Below are 16,889 nucleotides of genomic sequence, written 5' to 3'. Positions count from 1 at the left end.
TTTTTAAAGTCATTTGTATTTCCTTGGTATTGGCTGTGATCTCTCCTCTTTTGTTCATGATTTTATTAATTTGAGTCTTTTTTCTTTTTAATAAGACTGGCTAGGGGTTTATCTATCTTAGTAATTCTTTCAAAGAACCAGCTCCTGGTTTCATTGATCTGTTCCACAGTTCTTCTGGTCTCTATTTCATTGAGTTCTGCTCTAATCTTTGTTATCTCTCTTCTTCTGCTTGGCTTAGGCTTTATTTACTGTTCTATCTCCAGTTCCTTTAGGTGCAAGGTTAGCTTGTGTATTTTGAGTTTTGTCCAATTTTTTGAGGAGGCTTGTATTGCAGTGTATTTCCCTCTTAGGACTTCTTTTGCTGTATCCCAAAGATTTTGAACAGTTGTATTTTCATTTTCATTAGTTTCCATGACTCTTTTTGATTCTTCTCTAATTTCCTGCTTGATCCATCCATCTTTCAGTAGGATGCTTTTTAACCTCCAAGTGTTTGAGTTTCTTTGTTTCAAAGCATTGTGGTCTGAAAATATGCAGGAGGCAATCCCAAATTTCCTCTTTGAATTCTAGTTTCAAAGCATGGTGGTCTGAAAATACGCAGAGGACAATCCCAATCTTTAGGTATTGGTTGAAACCTGATTTGTGACCCAGTATGTGATCTATTCTGGAGAAAGTTCCATGTGCACTTGAGAAGAATGTGTATTCAGTTGCATTAGGATGGAATGTTCTGTGTATATCTGTGAAATCCATTTGGTCCAGTGTATCATTCAAGGCCCTTGTTTCTTTGGTGATGTTCTGCTTAGAATATCTGTCTTTTGCTGAGAGTGCTGTGTTGAAGTCTCCTACTAATATGTTATTATCTATGTATCTTTTTACTTTGGTTATTTTTTTTAAAGATTTTTATTTATTTATTCATGAGAGACACAGAGAGAGAGAGAGAGAGGCAGAGATACAGGCAGAGGGAGAAGCAGGCTCCATGCAGGGAGCCTGAGGTGGGACTTGATCCCAGGTTTCCAGGATCCCGCCCTGGGCTGAAGGTGGCGCTAAACCGCTGAGCCATCTGGGCTGCCCTTTACTTTGGTTATTACTTGATTGATATTGGTTGCTCGCACATTAGAGGCATAAATATTCATAATTGTTAGGTCTTCTTGTTGGAGCCTTTTCATTTCTTATGTTTGTCTTTCAAAGAACAGAACTTTTTAGTTTTTTTTTTTTTTTTAAGATTTTTTCTCTATTCATGACAGACACACAAAGAGGGAGAGAGACAGGCAGAGACACAGGCAGAGGGGGAAGCGGGCTCCATGCAGGGAGCCCGACATGGGACGTGATCCTGGGTGTCCAGGATCCGGCCCTGGGCTGAAGGCGGCACTAAACTGCTGAGCCACCCGGGCTGCCAACTTTTTAGTTTTTAAATTTATCACGTTTTTCTTTCCTATTTATCACATTTTTCTTTCCTATTTAATGTTTTTTGTATCCTCTCAGACAAATTGTGCCCAGCCCAAGATCACAGAGATTTTCTTGTTTTCTTCTAGAATTTTTATACTTTTGGATTTTCATTTAAGTTAATGATCTGATTTAGGTTAATTTTTACATAAAAAATAATATAATAAGAATAAAATAATATTCTTTCATTTAAAAAGAATACCTATTTATATTTATTTCTAAAAGCAAAGTTGGGTGGCCTGGGTGGCTCAGCAATTTAGCGCCGCCTTCAGCCCAGGGCATGATCCTGGAGACCCGGATTGAGTCCTACATTGGGCTCTCTGCATGGAACCTGCTTCTCCCTCTGCCTGTGTCTCTGCCTCTCTGTCTCTGTCTCTCTACATCTCTCATGAATAAATAAAAATCTATAAATGAATGAATGAATGAATGAATAAAAGCAAAGTTAAGGGCTTGAGGGGGGAGATGTAGGGTGACCTTAGAGCCCAGTGAAAGACAGTACATAGCTTGGGTAACAAAGAAGCAGAGTGAAGTCAAACAAGAATAAAAACTAGTTGTTCCCTTTATATCACTGAGTTATTTCTTCTTCCCTCTACTTCACTCATCTCCTTTTTAAAATGATCCCCTTGGGGTGCCTGGGTAGCTGGCACCCCAAGCTGGATAGTGGTTAAGCGTCTGCCTTCAGCCCAGGGTGTGATCCTGGAGACTCAGGATCAAGTCCTGCATCGGGCTCTCTGCATGGAGCCTGCTTCTCCCTCTGCCTCTGCCTATGTCTCTGCCTCTCTCTTTCTCTCTCTGTGTCTCTCATAAATAAATAAACAAAATCTTTTTTAAAAAATGATCACCTTTATTAATCTTGAGAGTTTATCAGTAATGATAATCTTTCCTCCATGATGTCAGCTTCTACTTTTTATTTCTTCTTAATAATATGTTGAATACCCCAGTGGTTGGTATTCTTTTTGCCAAGAAGACACATCTTACTGAATGTCTATTCAGTAAGCCAAAATATATTTTATAACATTTGAATTTTAAAAATCTAAAATCTAGAATTTATATAACATAAAATATGTATTAGTGCAAATATTTTACTCTCTTCAATTAGATGATAATCAATATTGATTGAAATATATTTCTATCTTAAAATAAAATTATTGCACTTAGAAACAACTTTCCAAGTCCAACTACTAGAAAATGGATGCTAAGCAAAAAGCCTTTAGAGGAATTTTATTTGTGCTTTCCCAAGTATTTGATCTGTTCCTTAACTCTGATCTATTCCTTAGCTTCTATGTGAAGACAATCATTAAATAGATGTCATAAGTTCCTGCATAGCATTTATTATAAGCTATTCTAGAATGTAAAAGAGCTACTAGATGGTTTTAATGCTCCTATAAAAATTTTTATTTTGAATTAATCTGTATACTGAAATGTTGAATTTATGACATCCTTTGTTCTTTTGTTGAACAAAGATTTTCTTTCTATAAAGAAGTTGTGGAATCCATTGAAGGAATTTAAGTTTATGCAAAATAAAATGAAGCATTATGGTTTATTTATAAGATTTTTCTATGGGATGCATTCCTAAACATCATAGAGGATGCATTAAGAAATGATGTTTCCTTTTATCACTGAAAAGGAATGTACCGCTTAGCGACTGGGCGAAACATGAAAATTCTCAATTTATGACTATTCATCAGCAATTAATATATGCTGTCAAGAAAAGTATGCCATGCTTAAAAACGTGTTCATTTTCTTAACATACCACATCCAGAGTCGATGTACTCTTGTTCAGGGTTGACAGTGGATTATGTAGAAGAGGAGATCTCAGCTTTAACGGGACAGCAAAGAGTAGCATAGGGAAGAGAGGAAGGGTATGTACTCCTCACCTCATGTCTTCCTACCTAGTTCTCATGGTAATAGCTACAGCCTCCCTGTTTTGATGCTACTAGTAATAAGAGGTATCAGGCCTCTTCTCTTTCCAAAGTTAACAGCCCCGTTGATCTGGTCAAATTAGAAACAAACCAGTGACTCCAAAGTGAATCACCCTAATTCCATTCACCATACTTTAGTGTGTCTTCCCTGAACTTTAAAAGAGTGAATGCTCTTTATCATTGTTGTTATCAAGCCAGATTACCCCAAAATTCTAGCATTACATCTCCCTATTTACCAATGGTCAGGAATCTTGAACCGCTGAACTAATTCCTGGTATGTACCTGTGCTGTTCTTTGTGCTGTTCCCTGACTACACCATCCTCCCCAATGTAAACCTATCAGACTATCAAGTTATGCTTCAAAATTCATGTTTATATTCCCACAAGCTTCACTAAAAACTGGGCAAAACGCTATATATTTATCATTGTTGCCAAAATGATAGACATTCTATGGCAGCCACCTTACCAAAACTTAAGTATAGTCATTTATATCCATACTGTTGTACAGTTGTATTACACACATACAATGGCCTTGATCTAAGTTGATCTACATCATAATTCCTGTATATTTTCTTTATGTAAAAGAACAAGGAAAATATCTGTAATTATTTATATTTCATTATTAATCATTTTTACAAAACATTTCACAAACTTTTTAAACTCACTCCTCCAAGGTAGATTTACTATGGTGCCCAAAGTTATTTTAATGGCATGCTATTAATAATATATAGCAACACATTTAGAAGGTTATTATTTTGTTTTACAATATGATTTGTACACTCAAATTGAGCTTCAGTGCTCAATGGGCTGATAAAATAGCAGTTTCTCACAGCATTAAACATCAACGTTATGGATGGAATGGATTTAATCGTTACTGTTCTTTCATGCAAATCCAAAACACAAAAACAATCTGATGACGTTGGAGCTATTTACAGTACATTAACCATCAGGTTAATTTTAAAGATTAAAGAGGTTTTAGAAAAAAGAAAAAAGTTATTGCCTATTTCTTAGAATTTCTATTATCTGCTGATTGTAACAACTAGTAAAGCTTAGAAAAATCCATTTAGTAAGCTATACTATTATCTGTACTAATAAAAAAAGTAAACAATATGAAAAAAATGCTTTCCAGAAGGCTGTCGGCTTACATACCTTTAGGATACTCACATTGTGAGGAATGGGGGAGAGGAAAAATGAGAAGCCTAGAGGGAGACTGAAGTAGAAATTGCAATTTCAACATAATGGCAGAAGGTCATTTGAAAGGCATGGACATCTAACTCTGGATTTTAAGTTATCTGTAGAATTGTGATGTAAACCCCATTCATCTTACAAAACCTTAAAACACAAAGTGATGCCAAATTTCATGGCTCAGAAAGGGACAAGGGGTTTGTGAAGCAGGGGACATCCATAACCTTAATCAGTTAATTCAGAAGTCAAAACTTGGAGTTGTAGGTAACTATGAGAAGACAAACCCTGAGATATCTCAGACATCCTGGGACATTATGGGGTATTGTATAGAAACTGGATATTTTAGCCAATCTTATTGTTAGAGGCAAGGTGATAATGCTGACATCTGAGGTTTATGTAGATTAATATCTGTTTTCACATATGAAAATAATGATATTTTGGGGATTCAGTGAAGATGTAATGTTCTTTCCCCTCCTTATAGTCATCTTAATAGGCTTCATATTCTAACTCCAATGATTCTTTGGTGTATAAGACATGTATTCTCTTATTCATACTCTTGCCACTTGCCTTAGCTGGGGATAGGCAAAGATTAGTAGCCCCCTGGAAGCTATTCTTTTTTCTTTTAATTTAAATTTTAGGTAGTTAACATACTGTGCAATATTGATTTCTGGAGTAGAATTCAATGATTCATCATTTACATACAACACCCAATGCTCTTCGTAAATCCCCATCACCCATCGAGCTCATCCCCCTCCCACCTCCCTCCATCAATCCTCAGTTTGTTCTCTATCATTAAGAGTCTCTTATGGCTTGTTTCCCTCACTCCTTTTTTTTCTTTTCCCTCTTCCCATATTTTATCTGTTTTGTTTCTTAAATTCTACATATGAGTGGAAATATGGTATTTGTCTTTCTCTGACTGACTTAATTTCACTTAGCATAATATACTAGCCCCATCCATGTCATTACAAATGGCAGGATTTCATTCTTTTTTATGGTTGAATAATATTCCATTGTATATGTATACCACATCTTTCTCCATTCATCAGTTAATGGACATTTGGGCTCTCTCCATAGTTTGACTGTTGTTGATAATGCTGCTACAAACATTGGGGTGCAAGCATCTCTTGGAATCTGTATTTTTGTCTTTTGGGTAAATACTTAGTAGTGCAATTGCTGGATTGTAGAGTAGTTCTAATTTTTTTTGAAGATTTATTTATTTGAGAGAGAGAGAGAAAGAGCATGCATGAGGGAGGGGCAGAAGGAGGAGAGAGAGTTTTAAGCAGATTCTACACTCAGCCTGGAGCTTGATACAGGACTTGATCTCACAACCCTGAGATCATGATCTGAGCTGAAACCAAGAGTTGGGTGCTTAACTGACTGTACCACCCAGGTACCTCTCTCTGGTAGTTCTATTTTTAACATTTTGAGGAACCTCCATATAGTTCTCCAGAGTGGATATATCAGTTTTCATTCTTGGAGCTACTCTTTGTCTTTTCCAATTACATTAGGCACATAACACTAAATTGTACTTAGTGGGATATTATTATTCAGTTAATTAACAAATATATATTCATGGTTATCAAGAAAGTCAAAGATTATATCTACATGATATCAAGGGAGAACATAAATTTACATATAACCATTTCCACACTAACAGAATTTGGTGTTAAATAATCACATATGCTGATGTTTCATTTATATTTCACTTGACATATTTTAGATATCCTAGGTACTCCAGTGTTTGATATATATCAATACTTCATCCTGAATTTACCAAGAGAGGACTGTGGAATAATTGAGACATATTGGCACTCACTATCTATCTAACTAAGCCTTAACATTCTTGCTGGAAGAGACACTAAAGTTTTGAGATGAGAAAGGAGAATTCAAATTTAAGAGTAGCATTAAATTATATTATTGTGAGTCAAGTATTTTGAAAATAAATGAAAGTAGAGCATGATAAATCAGAAAAGATCTTCAAAAGATGCTTTATGAAAGCACTTCTTCATGTTTGGAAGGAGACCAGAGCGAATGGAGTGTAAAGTTGCAAATTTCTCCACAGAGCTCTCTTTAAGACCATTTCTATTTTTAAAAATTAATAAAATTAGAAAAGTAATTACTGCAAATTTTAAAACCATGCAGAAATATGTAGAATAACAGTGAAACTACCCCTTCATCTGTCCCCTTCCCTGCAAGTGCACATTCCCCGTGGAAGTAACCCTTGTTAAATTTGGTCTATTTCTTCTCAAACCTCTTCTGTATATTCTTGAATGTACTCACAAACATACATATCTTTAAATTGAGGCAAGTGTGTAAAGAAATAAGAGAGATTTTTTTTCATATATTTTTAAAATTAAACTTCTTTATAAATTTAGATAGTTCTGTGATATAGGTATCAAATCAGGGGTAGATGATATCAACCTGATTTATTACTGATAATGCCAACCTTGATTACCTGGTTAAAGTGGTGTCTGCACCAGGTTTCTCCACAGTAAAGTTACTATTTTCTCTTTCCATGCTCTACTTTTTGGAAGTCACTAAGTCCAGCCTACATTTAAGGGGAGGAAGATTAGGCCCCATATCCTGGAAGAGGAAATATCTACATTTATTATTTGGAATTCTATAAGATTTTCCCTTTTCTTCCATATATTTATTTTTTCTTTTTTTAAAATTTTTCAGTCATTTATTCATTTCAGTATGAACTCATGGATATTTAACTTATTCTTTGAGTTATAATACAATACTATCTTTATTTTGTTACTCAAATTCAGATGCCTTTTAACTCACTCACTCACTCACTCACTCACTCGTGTACTCCAAAGGCACATGTGAAAGAGGAGCAAGCATAATAGGATTCTATTTATGTTTTTGGCTTCTTACTCATTCCTCTCTCACTGAGTCACTGTTTTATAATGTCAGCCTTTTGATGAAATGAGAGTCAGGTGGATGATGAGCAGTATATGAGGTACAGTCTAAGCTCAGTGGAGGTGGAATTGGGGTAAGTAGTTGGAGCTCTATATGCACCTCACCAGCCCACACCAAACACCTATTATAGATAATATCAGTGATTTTTTGACTCTTCAATATTGTCCATTCCTGATCAAAAGTCCCAGAAACAACTTAACCAGATTCCCAGAATAAACTAGTAACTAGTTTATAAAAGCTTCCCCTCTAAAGGACTACAAGTAACAAGTGAGCTAAATTATTTTACCAGTTTGGATGAAAGTGAAAAATAAGTTGAATTGACTAAAAAAGAATCTGCAAGTTTTATTTTTAAAAACCCACACATTGGGGATCCCTGGGTGGCACAATGGTTTGGCGCCTGCCTTTGGCCCAGGGCACAATCCTGGAGACCCGGGATCAAGTCCCACGTCGGACTCCCTACATGGAGCCTGTTTCTCCCTCAGCCTGTGTCTCTGTCTCTGTCTCTGTCTCTGTGTCTCTATGCCTATCATGAATAAATAAATAAATCTAAAAAAAGAAAAAAACCCCACACATTTCTTTAATTAGGTTAATTATAATTTCTATTATAAACATTTTTTAAAAGAAAGCAAATTTTATCATTTGATCACCATAGGCCTTGATCAATTTTTAGATCACCAAATTATATATATATATATATATATATATATATATATATATACACATATATATATATCTTTTTTGAGCTACCAATGTACAAGTTTATCTTAGGTAAAAAAAAATGGGGTTTCAGGATCTCATTTTTTCAACTGAAATTTTTTCATTGCTTTTCAAAACTATATTTGTAACTGAATCCATGTGTCAGAATGTACTTCAGACAACAGTTGCATTCACAATAGAGAGCTTTATTTATTACTTTTTAATAGAGAGCTTTAAATACAGTCATTATTTAATCGTATTGTTGAGCAATGTTAATATTAAAAATTAATTAAAAATTTTACAAATTAAGTGAAGTCTTATATTTTATATAACTCTACTATCATTTTGGGTTAGAGGGCAACCATAAAATTTATCTTAGGTAGGATGAAAATAGAGCAGCAGAAAAAAAAGGATAGGAAGGTTGAAAAATATAGGCAAAAAAATTAGATTTCCTAAACAAACTGCCTAATTTTACCTTCTCCAGTAGAGTGGCTTTACTGTGATTTTGATCACTTTGGATCTGATTTTGCCTTACACACACAGATACATACATACACATGCATATATCTAAGTAAAGAAATTTAAAAATTAAATTTAATAAATGTATTTTTAATTAAAAAGTTTAAAACAATGCTGCAGCAACAGTTCCTAAAATTTTATCACACATTTGTGAGGCCTCTGGGCTCTATAAGATGGTGGTCATGGGTCGCCCGGGTGGCTCAGTGGTTTAGCCCCGTTTTCAGCCCAGGGCGTGATCCTGGAGACCCGGGAACGAGTCCCACGTCGGGCTCCTTGCATGGAGCCTGCTTCTCCCTCTGCCTGTGTCTCTGCCTCTCTCTCTATGTCTCTCATGAACTAATAAATAAAACCTTAAAAAAATAAAAAAGCTGGTTTTGAATTTTCCCGTTTAGCTTTTAGGACTAGGTTTGATAAGTTGTGAGTGTCCATAAATCAATGTGCGCCAAATAGACTATACAGTTTAGAATTGACTCTGGAATGAGTTTAAATAGAAACAAAGAATAATTTTTTCCAACCATAATTTGTGGGAAATAAAGGCATGTTTTCCTCATGGGTTTCTATGGACTCTGATGAAGGTGCTTTGCTCACAGAATGCTAAGGAATAATTTGAACATATTTAGCAATCTAGGGAACATAACCCTAGATTCTAGGAAATGTGACTAGAAGCTTCACTGTGATAAGCAGCTGAAAATCACAGGATGCTCTATCACTGTTTCCTACGCTCCCTCTGGTAAAGTCATGGTCATTCTTAGAGTAATGTGAAAGTAGCAATAATAAAGTTGAAATTTTTTATCTTAGTTGACCCATGGGCCAATTTCTCATTTGGTTCAGAACATATGGGGAAGATAGAATATGATTAAATACGGCCCTCCTCACTAAACCTCAATTGTTCACTTTACTTGGATAGCACATCTTTTTTTTTTTTAAAAAAGATTTTATTTATTTATTTGAGAGAGAGAGTGAGTGTGTGAGAGAGAGATCATGAGCAGGGGAGAGGGGTAGAGGGAGAGGGAGAGGCAGGCTCCTGGCTGAGCAGAGAGTCTGACATAGGACTTGATCCCAGGACCCTGGGATCACAACCTGAGCCAAAGGCAGACACTTAACTGACTAAGCCACCCAGGTGCCTGCACATCTTTTTATTTTTTATTTTTAAGATCTATTTATTTTAGAGAGACTGTGTCTGCAGGGGAGAAGGGCAGAGGGAGAAGGAGAGAGAATCTTAAGCAGACTGCTCTGAGCACGGAGCCTGACACAGGGCTCAATCTCACAATCCCGAGATCACCACCTGAGCCCAAACCAAGAGTCAGTTGCTTAACGGACTGTACCACCCAGGCACCCCAGGATAGCACATATCTTTTAAAACCTATCAAAAGCAAAAAAAAAAAAAAACAAAAACAAACAAAAAAAAAAAACTTATCAAAAGCATCACGTCTATCTGAGGGCTTCCCTGCCCCCACCCACATATCCTCTCTTTGAGTTCAAGTCTCCTTCCTGTTCTTCCTTTCTAGGAGAGTGTTGCCCACAATATATTGAAATTATCGGTTTCCTCACTAGATGGTTAGCCTCAGGAGGGACATTTCTGAATCTCGAATACCTAGCACAGTACCAACCACTTAGCGGATGCTTTATACATGTCTGTGAAAATAATTCAGTATTCACTCTCACTGGCTCAGTCATGTTCTGGTTTTGCTTGGTAGTTTCCATTTGATTTCCATCTTTCTATGATAGCAAGAAAGGAAACACACTGCTTTATAGTTAAATGCAAATTTTCATCCTGATATATCTTTATGTAGGACCTCTGCTGGATGGCTGGGTGGCTCAGCGGTTTAGCGCCTGCCTTCAGCCCAGGGTATGATCCTGGAGACCAGGGATCGAGTCCCATGTTGGGCTCCCTGCATGGAGCCTGCTTCTCTCCTTTGCCTCTCCCTGTGTGTGTGTCTCTCATGAATAAATAAATAAAATCTAAAAAAAAAAAAAAAAAGGACCTCTGCTGAAGTAATAGAATTCTAGCTTATAAGAGAGAAAAGCAACAGAATTGAACATATGAATATAATTTTTAAACAGTCTATACTCCTTACCAGAGCTAAGATTCTGGTAGTTTACAGTCAACTTCTTTCTTCAGCTCATTTCTGGACTTGAGAAAATACCAGGTTCATTTTATTTTATTTTTCTTTGCATGATTTGTGCATCCAGCCGAGTAGATGTTTATTCTATTTTCTTCATTGACCGTCTTGAAAGATGCAAGGCATACAAGGCAACCAAAGATCTCTGGTAAATAGCACCAATTATAATCTCAAATAATTTTTTTCTTTTCTCTCTCTTTTTATTTTTTATTTTATTTTTTAAAAGATTTTATTTATTCATTCATGAGAGACACACACACACACATAGGGGCAGAGACACAGGCAGAGAGAGAAGCAGGCTCCATGCAGGGAGCCTGATGTGGGACTCGATCCCGGGTCTCCAGGATCACACCCTGGCTGAAGGCAGGCGCTAAACCACTGAGCCACCCAGGGATCCCCCTCTCTCTTTTTTAAAAAAGATTTTATTTATTTATTTGAGAGAGAGAGCATGTGTGCGAGCATGAGCGGGTTGAGGGGCAGAGAGAGAAGCAGGGAGCCCTATGCAGGGCTCCATCCTAGGACTTCAGGATCATGAACTGAGCTGAAGGTAGACGCTTAACCAACTGAGCCACCCAGGGGTCCCTACCAGGTTCATTTTAGTTGAGATTGTAAGAACTCTCCCTAATTCGTGCCCATTTAGGACAACTGCTCTGAAGGCTTGGTTTGGGATGGTCAGAGATAATCAGTAGATCATGGAACATATAAAAACTTAAAACCCACTTAGTAGTGGAGGAATCTCTAGGGAGGCCTGTCCTCCAGGATAGCTGAAACTGACACAGGACCAGAGGACATGTGACTGCCAACTGAGCACTGCCAACTGAGTTTTAAAAATGTGGCTACTCCTAACTTGGGAGCCTATGAAATTCCTGATACCCGTGCTGTATCCTGGATCCATGGAGTCAGAGATCTCTGTGGGCACAGCCCCTGCATCTTCATGTGACTACAGTGTATAGCCAAGTTTGAGAATTCCTTCTGTAAAGAGAGATACTGTAGGCATTTGCAGAATAATGAAAATCTTTTGTTTTTAAAGATTTTATTTATTTATTCGAGAGAGAGAGAGAGAGAGAGAGAGAGAGAGAGAGAGAGAGAGAGACAAACACACAGGCAGAGGGAGAAGTAAGCCCCATGCAGGGAGCCCGACCTGGGACTCGAGCCCGGGTCTCCAGGATCATACCCTGGACTGAAGGCGGCGCTAAACCGCTGAGCCACCCGGGCTGGCCGGATTTGTTTATTTACTGCCTATTAATTCTTCACTAAAATGATTCCAGAGAGGCAAGCAGATAATTGTACAGATACAGAGATAATACATTTTATTAGGAAAACTTAAAATTCAGGGTGCCTGGCTGGCTCAGTCAGTAGACCATGTGACTCTTGATCTTGGGGTTATGAGTTAAGCCCCACATTAGGCGTAGAGATTGCTTAACAAAAAAAAAATTAAAAAGAAAACTTAAGATACACGTTTGCCCTCTTTATGCTTTAGGAAACAGCTTTTTTTTTTTTTTTTCTTAGAGTTCTCTCCTTCTGGAAATCTAAGTAGACTTGTAGGACTGCAGGACCCATCCTCTTAAAGACAATTGCTGTCAAAACCAGTAACAGAGGATCCCTGGGTGGCGCAGCGGTTTGGCGCCTGCCTTTGGCCCAGGGCGCGATCCTGGAGACCCGGGATCGAATCCCACATCGGGCTCCCGGTGCATGGAGCCTGCTTCTCCCTCTGCCTGTGTCTCTGCCTCTCTCTCTCTCTCTCTGTGACTATCATAAATAAATAAATAAAAAAAATTAAAAAAAACAAAACCAGTAACAGTAACCCTCTGTTGCTGTAAATCATCTTAATGTCTTAATGCTTCCTTTGCTTTGGGATGTGGGCAGGAAAATACCTTCCTGGTCATTAGTTCAGGTTATCAATTCGTTAGCCTGGTTTTGCTTCTCTTTTTCTTGAAAGTGACAGTGAAGTTTTATTATTCTGCTTCTACAGTGATGTAAAAGAGTTGTTGCAGGAGGCAACTGCTCTCAGACCCTTCTCTTTCATCCTTATAATGCACACTATTGCAATTCAGGCCAGAGCTGTGGTATTTACATAGAGTGTTTGTGTGGGGGGTGGAAATAAGATGCAGTGGACATTGTCTGCAGTGTGAACAGGGCGGTACCACCAATGTGCTCACTGTAGCAGGCTCACACATTAATTAAGACATCACATGCCACAGCACTGTCAGTTCAGCTCAGGCCACAGATCTCCTAATTCTTCGAGAATATAGGGTAAGCATGGAGAGGCATGGTTTTGCATTAGGGGCAAGAACTTTAAATCCAGGCAAATCTGGATTCTGATAATATTTACAGTCAATACTTTTATAGGGCTTTTCATATGCCAGGCATTGCTATAAGTGCTTTCGGTACTAACTTACTTGAACCTTACTTACAGCCTCCCCATAAGGTCCGTGTTATTAGGATCCCTTCCTTACAGAGGCCGTCTGAAGCACGGAGAGCTAAAAGAACTTGCTGAAGTTCACACAGGTAGTGTGCTGTAGAATTCAGGATTTAAACCCAGAAAGCTTGGCTTCTGATTCTGTGCTTTTATCCTTTACTAAACACTTCCACATACTAGGCATGTAGCCTTGCTTGGGTAAGTTATTGAATCTCACTAAGTCTCATTTTCTCTTTTTTTTTTAAAAATATTTTATTTATTTATGAGAGGAACAGAGAGAGAGAAAGAGAGAGAGGCAGAGACACAGGCAGAGGGGGAAGCAGGTTCCCTGCAGGGAGCCCGACTGGGGACTCAATCCCAGGTCTCCAGGATCAGGCCCCTGGCTGAAGGCGGCACTAAACCGCTGAGCCACCTGGGCTGCCCTCATTTTCTCATTCTTATAGTACTTACAGAATTGGGGGAGGAATGCCAGCACAATGCCTAGCATGGATTTCTCTCTGTGGATGCCCTTCTTCACCACCAGGCAGGTTATTGTTGGCTCATAGAATTTTCTATGCTGTGGGCCATGGGGGAGGACTTGGGTATTTATTTAATGATTAGTGAAGAGAGAGAGCAGAGCTTTATATTTAGTTTTTCTTGTCTCCTACTTAAGAGTATAAGATAATAGGTGTAAGTCTTGGGCCCAAACAGCCCACATTCTCACAGGCCATGCTTAGAAAGTAACGATTTCAGAAGATGACTGATTTCAGCCACTTTTGTCCTGAGTGAAACCAATTTCACTCCCATTTGGATGTGCTGTTGAGGTAAAAAAAATTCCCCCAAAGGAGTTCATGATGACTATTATAGGAATTTATAGATTACATATTGGGCACTTTTCTAAAAGCACTTTTCTGAAAGCAGGAATCTACCCAAACTATGGTAGTTGGAGTAGAGATGAAAGAATTGCTTTCTTTTGCTATTTACAAACCGTTCATGTATTATGACTCCATTTATATGAAATGTCCAGTGTAAGTGAATCCAGCAAGACGTAAAGTAGATAAGTGGTTGCCAGAGCCTGGGGAAAGGGTGGGAGTGACTGCTAGTGGGTGTGTGGTTTTCTTTTGGGCTAACGAAAATGTTGTGGAATTAGGTAATGGGGACGATTCCACAACTCTCTGAATATGCTAAAACCCACTACTTGTATATTTTCACATGGGTGAATTTTACAGTATGTAAATATCCCAAAAATGCTGTTGAAGAACAAAACTGTTGGGGGCACCTGGCGGGCTCAGTGAATAGAGCAAATGACTCTCCTTCTTAGGATCCTGAGTTTGAGCCCTACCCTGTGCGTGGAGCCTACTTAAAAAACAAACAAAACGAAACTGCTCATCTGAATGTTGTTGTCTTTGTCCCTTTATCTGTGCCATCAGTGGTGCCCAGAGGGAGGAAGGCACATGCCAGGTGGATATTTTACAGGTGACTGCTGCTCATTTTAGTAGTGATGGATGGATATTACCCCAGGCAGCATGCTAGGATGTAGGACTATTATGAGATTTATCAGGTCGAATAACTATGAGAGGCTGTTTGGGGTGAACAATTCTTTATAGGAATCCTGAACCAAATCCCTATCCTATTGCTACTCTAAGCAGGGGTCTAATCACTCAGAGCCATTGTGAAAGTGACTAGATATGCCAAACCTCTGGATATACTATGATTTACATAATGCATAGCACACAGCAGGCAACAAATCTTTGATGAATGAGTAAATGAGTCACTGAGACTCCCCATGGATCCTCTGGAGTGAAGTAAACTTTCTGAACCCAAACAGTGCTTTTTAATTTTTTTTTACACCCTGGACAACTGCTCAGTAACCCAAAATATGTTGATGCAACATTTTTATGACATTCAAAAGCAATGAATTGTGTTAATATTAAAAATTTAAAAAGCTATTAGAATACAAAAGTAATGCCCTTCCTCACCCCCTCCTCACCACACAGTCATCACTTTGTTTTTTAAATTAAAGGGGTGGGGTGGAGTGGGGGGCGGGGGGAAGGAGGGGGATGGTTTAATGCTGTTAATTTTTTCTCTAGAACAATAGTGACACCCTGTGGCGAATTCTTGTAACCAGACTATATTAAACCCAGTGGGTATAGATTCCTTGCTTGAAGGCAAAAAGTACTATTAATCAAATTAATCAGACTTCAGATTAAATGAGAATTTATTGAGTGCCTCCTCTACACAGGAGCTATGCTAGTGCTTTCATAGATGTTATTTCTTTATATTATTTCATATGTATCCCAGACGGCCAGGTGCTAAACTAATTATAAAGCAGCAATGGCATCCAGAACACCTAAAATTGTATGCAAAATGTGAGTATGTGTGTTTCTAGAGAAATGAGCCCTTAGCTTCCACAACACTTGACACTGCACCTTAGAGCATGTTTCTATCAATGCCGTTGTGATAACCTTTGGACCAGCTTCATCAATCTCTTATTCTCTGGAAGTTGTCATGTCTTCTGGCAAGACATGTTTTCCCTAGGTTTAAAAAAAAAAAAAAAAAACTTAAAAAATAAGCTTCCAAGAAAAGAGGAAAGAAAGGCAAAGAAAACAAAAAGAAGAACAGAGTTAGATAGCATTACAACATTGCATAGTGGAATGAGTATTGGAATTTATCAGTCCCAAATCCATTAGTTTTGCTCACATGAGCTTAGTCAAGTTCACCTTTGAGGTTTGGTTTCCTCATTTGCAAAATGGAGGTAATAATATCAGAGAATTATTGTAAGAATCAATAGATGGTGATGAGTTTTTAGATACAACCAAAAGAATAATCCATGAAACAAAAAAAGTGGTAAGTTGGACTTTATTTAAATCTAAGACCTCTGCTCTGCAAAACAGACTGTTAAGAGAGTCTGTTTTAAAACAGACTGTTAAAAGACAAACCATGGACTGAAAGAAAATATTTACCGAGGGGTGCCTGGGTGGCTCAGTCAGTTAAGCATCTGTCTTTGGCTCAGGTCATGATCTTCCAGTCCTGGGATCAAGAGCCCTACATCAGGTTCTTTGCTTAGTGGGGAGTCTGTTTCTCCCTCTGCCTCTCTCTCTCACTCTCTCTGCCTCTTAAAAAAAATAAAGTCTAGAAAAAAAAAAAAAGAAAAGAAAAGAAAAAAAAATTTGCCGAACTCCTGTCCAATAAAGGACTTGTATCAAAACTAGACAGAGAACCCACTGAGAAAACTTATGCTTGTAGAGTTGGAAGTGCTAATGTAATATATAAACATAAATTTTTATTTATAGCATGTATTTTCTTATTATAAAGTAGTATTCAATCATTATAGAAAATATAAAAATGAGAGAAAAAGACAAAGAAAAAAATGCAACTCATCCCATGTCTCAGAAATAAAAACCGTTAACATTTTGATGTACTTCTTTGTTTTTGTTTTTGTTTTTTTTTGTTTTTTTGCTAAATATACATAACTCTACACATATGGTGTCATTAGTTTACTGATGCTTAAAGTTATCTTATTTTCTTCATCTCAGAAGTCTGGATTTCTACCAAGAGAAGGAGGACCCCTTTTCCAACACTGAGGAGTAGAATTTCAAATCTTGGTCCTTAGAAGGACATGAGCCAAGTCCTGGAGTTATGGTCAGGGTTGGGAAGATAAGGCAAAAAGCCCTCCTCTGGA

This window comes from Canis lupus, chromosome 36 (assembly GCF_003254725.2).
Source record: "Canis lupus dingo isolate Sandy chromosome 36, ASM325472v2, whole genome shotgun sequence".
Lineage (NCBI taxonomy): Eukaryota > Metazoa > Chordata > Mammalia > Carnivora > Canidae > Canis > Canis lupus.
The sequence above is the reverse complement of the archived record's forward strand: the minus strand, read 5'-3'. Positions refer to the sequence as shown.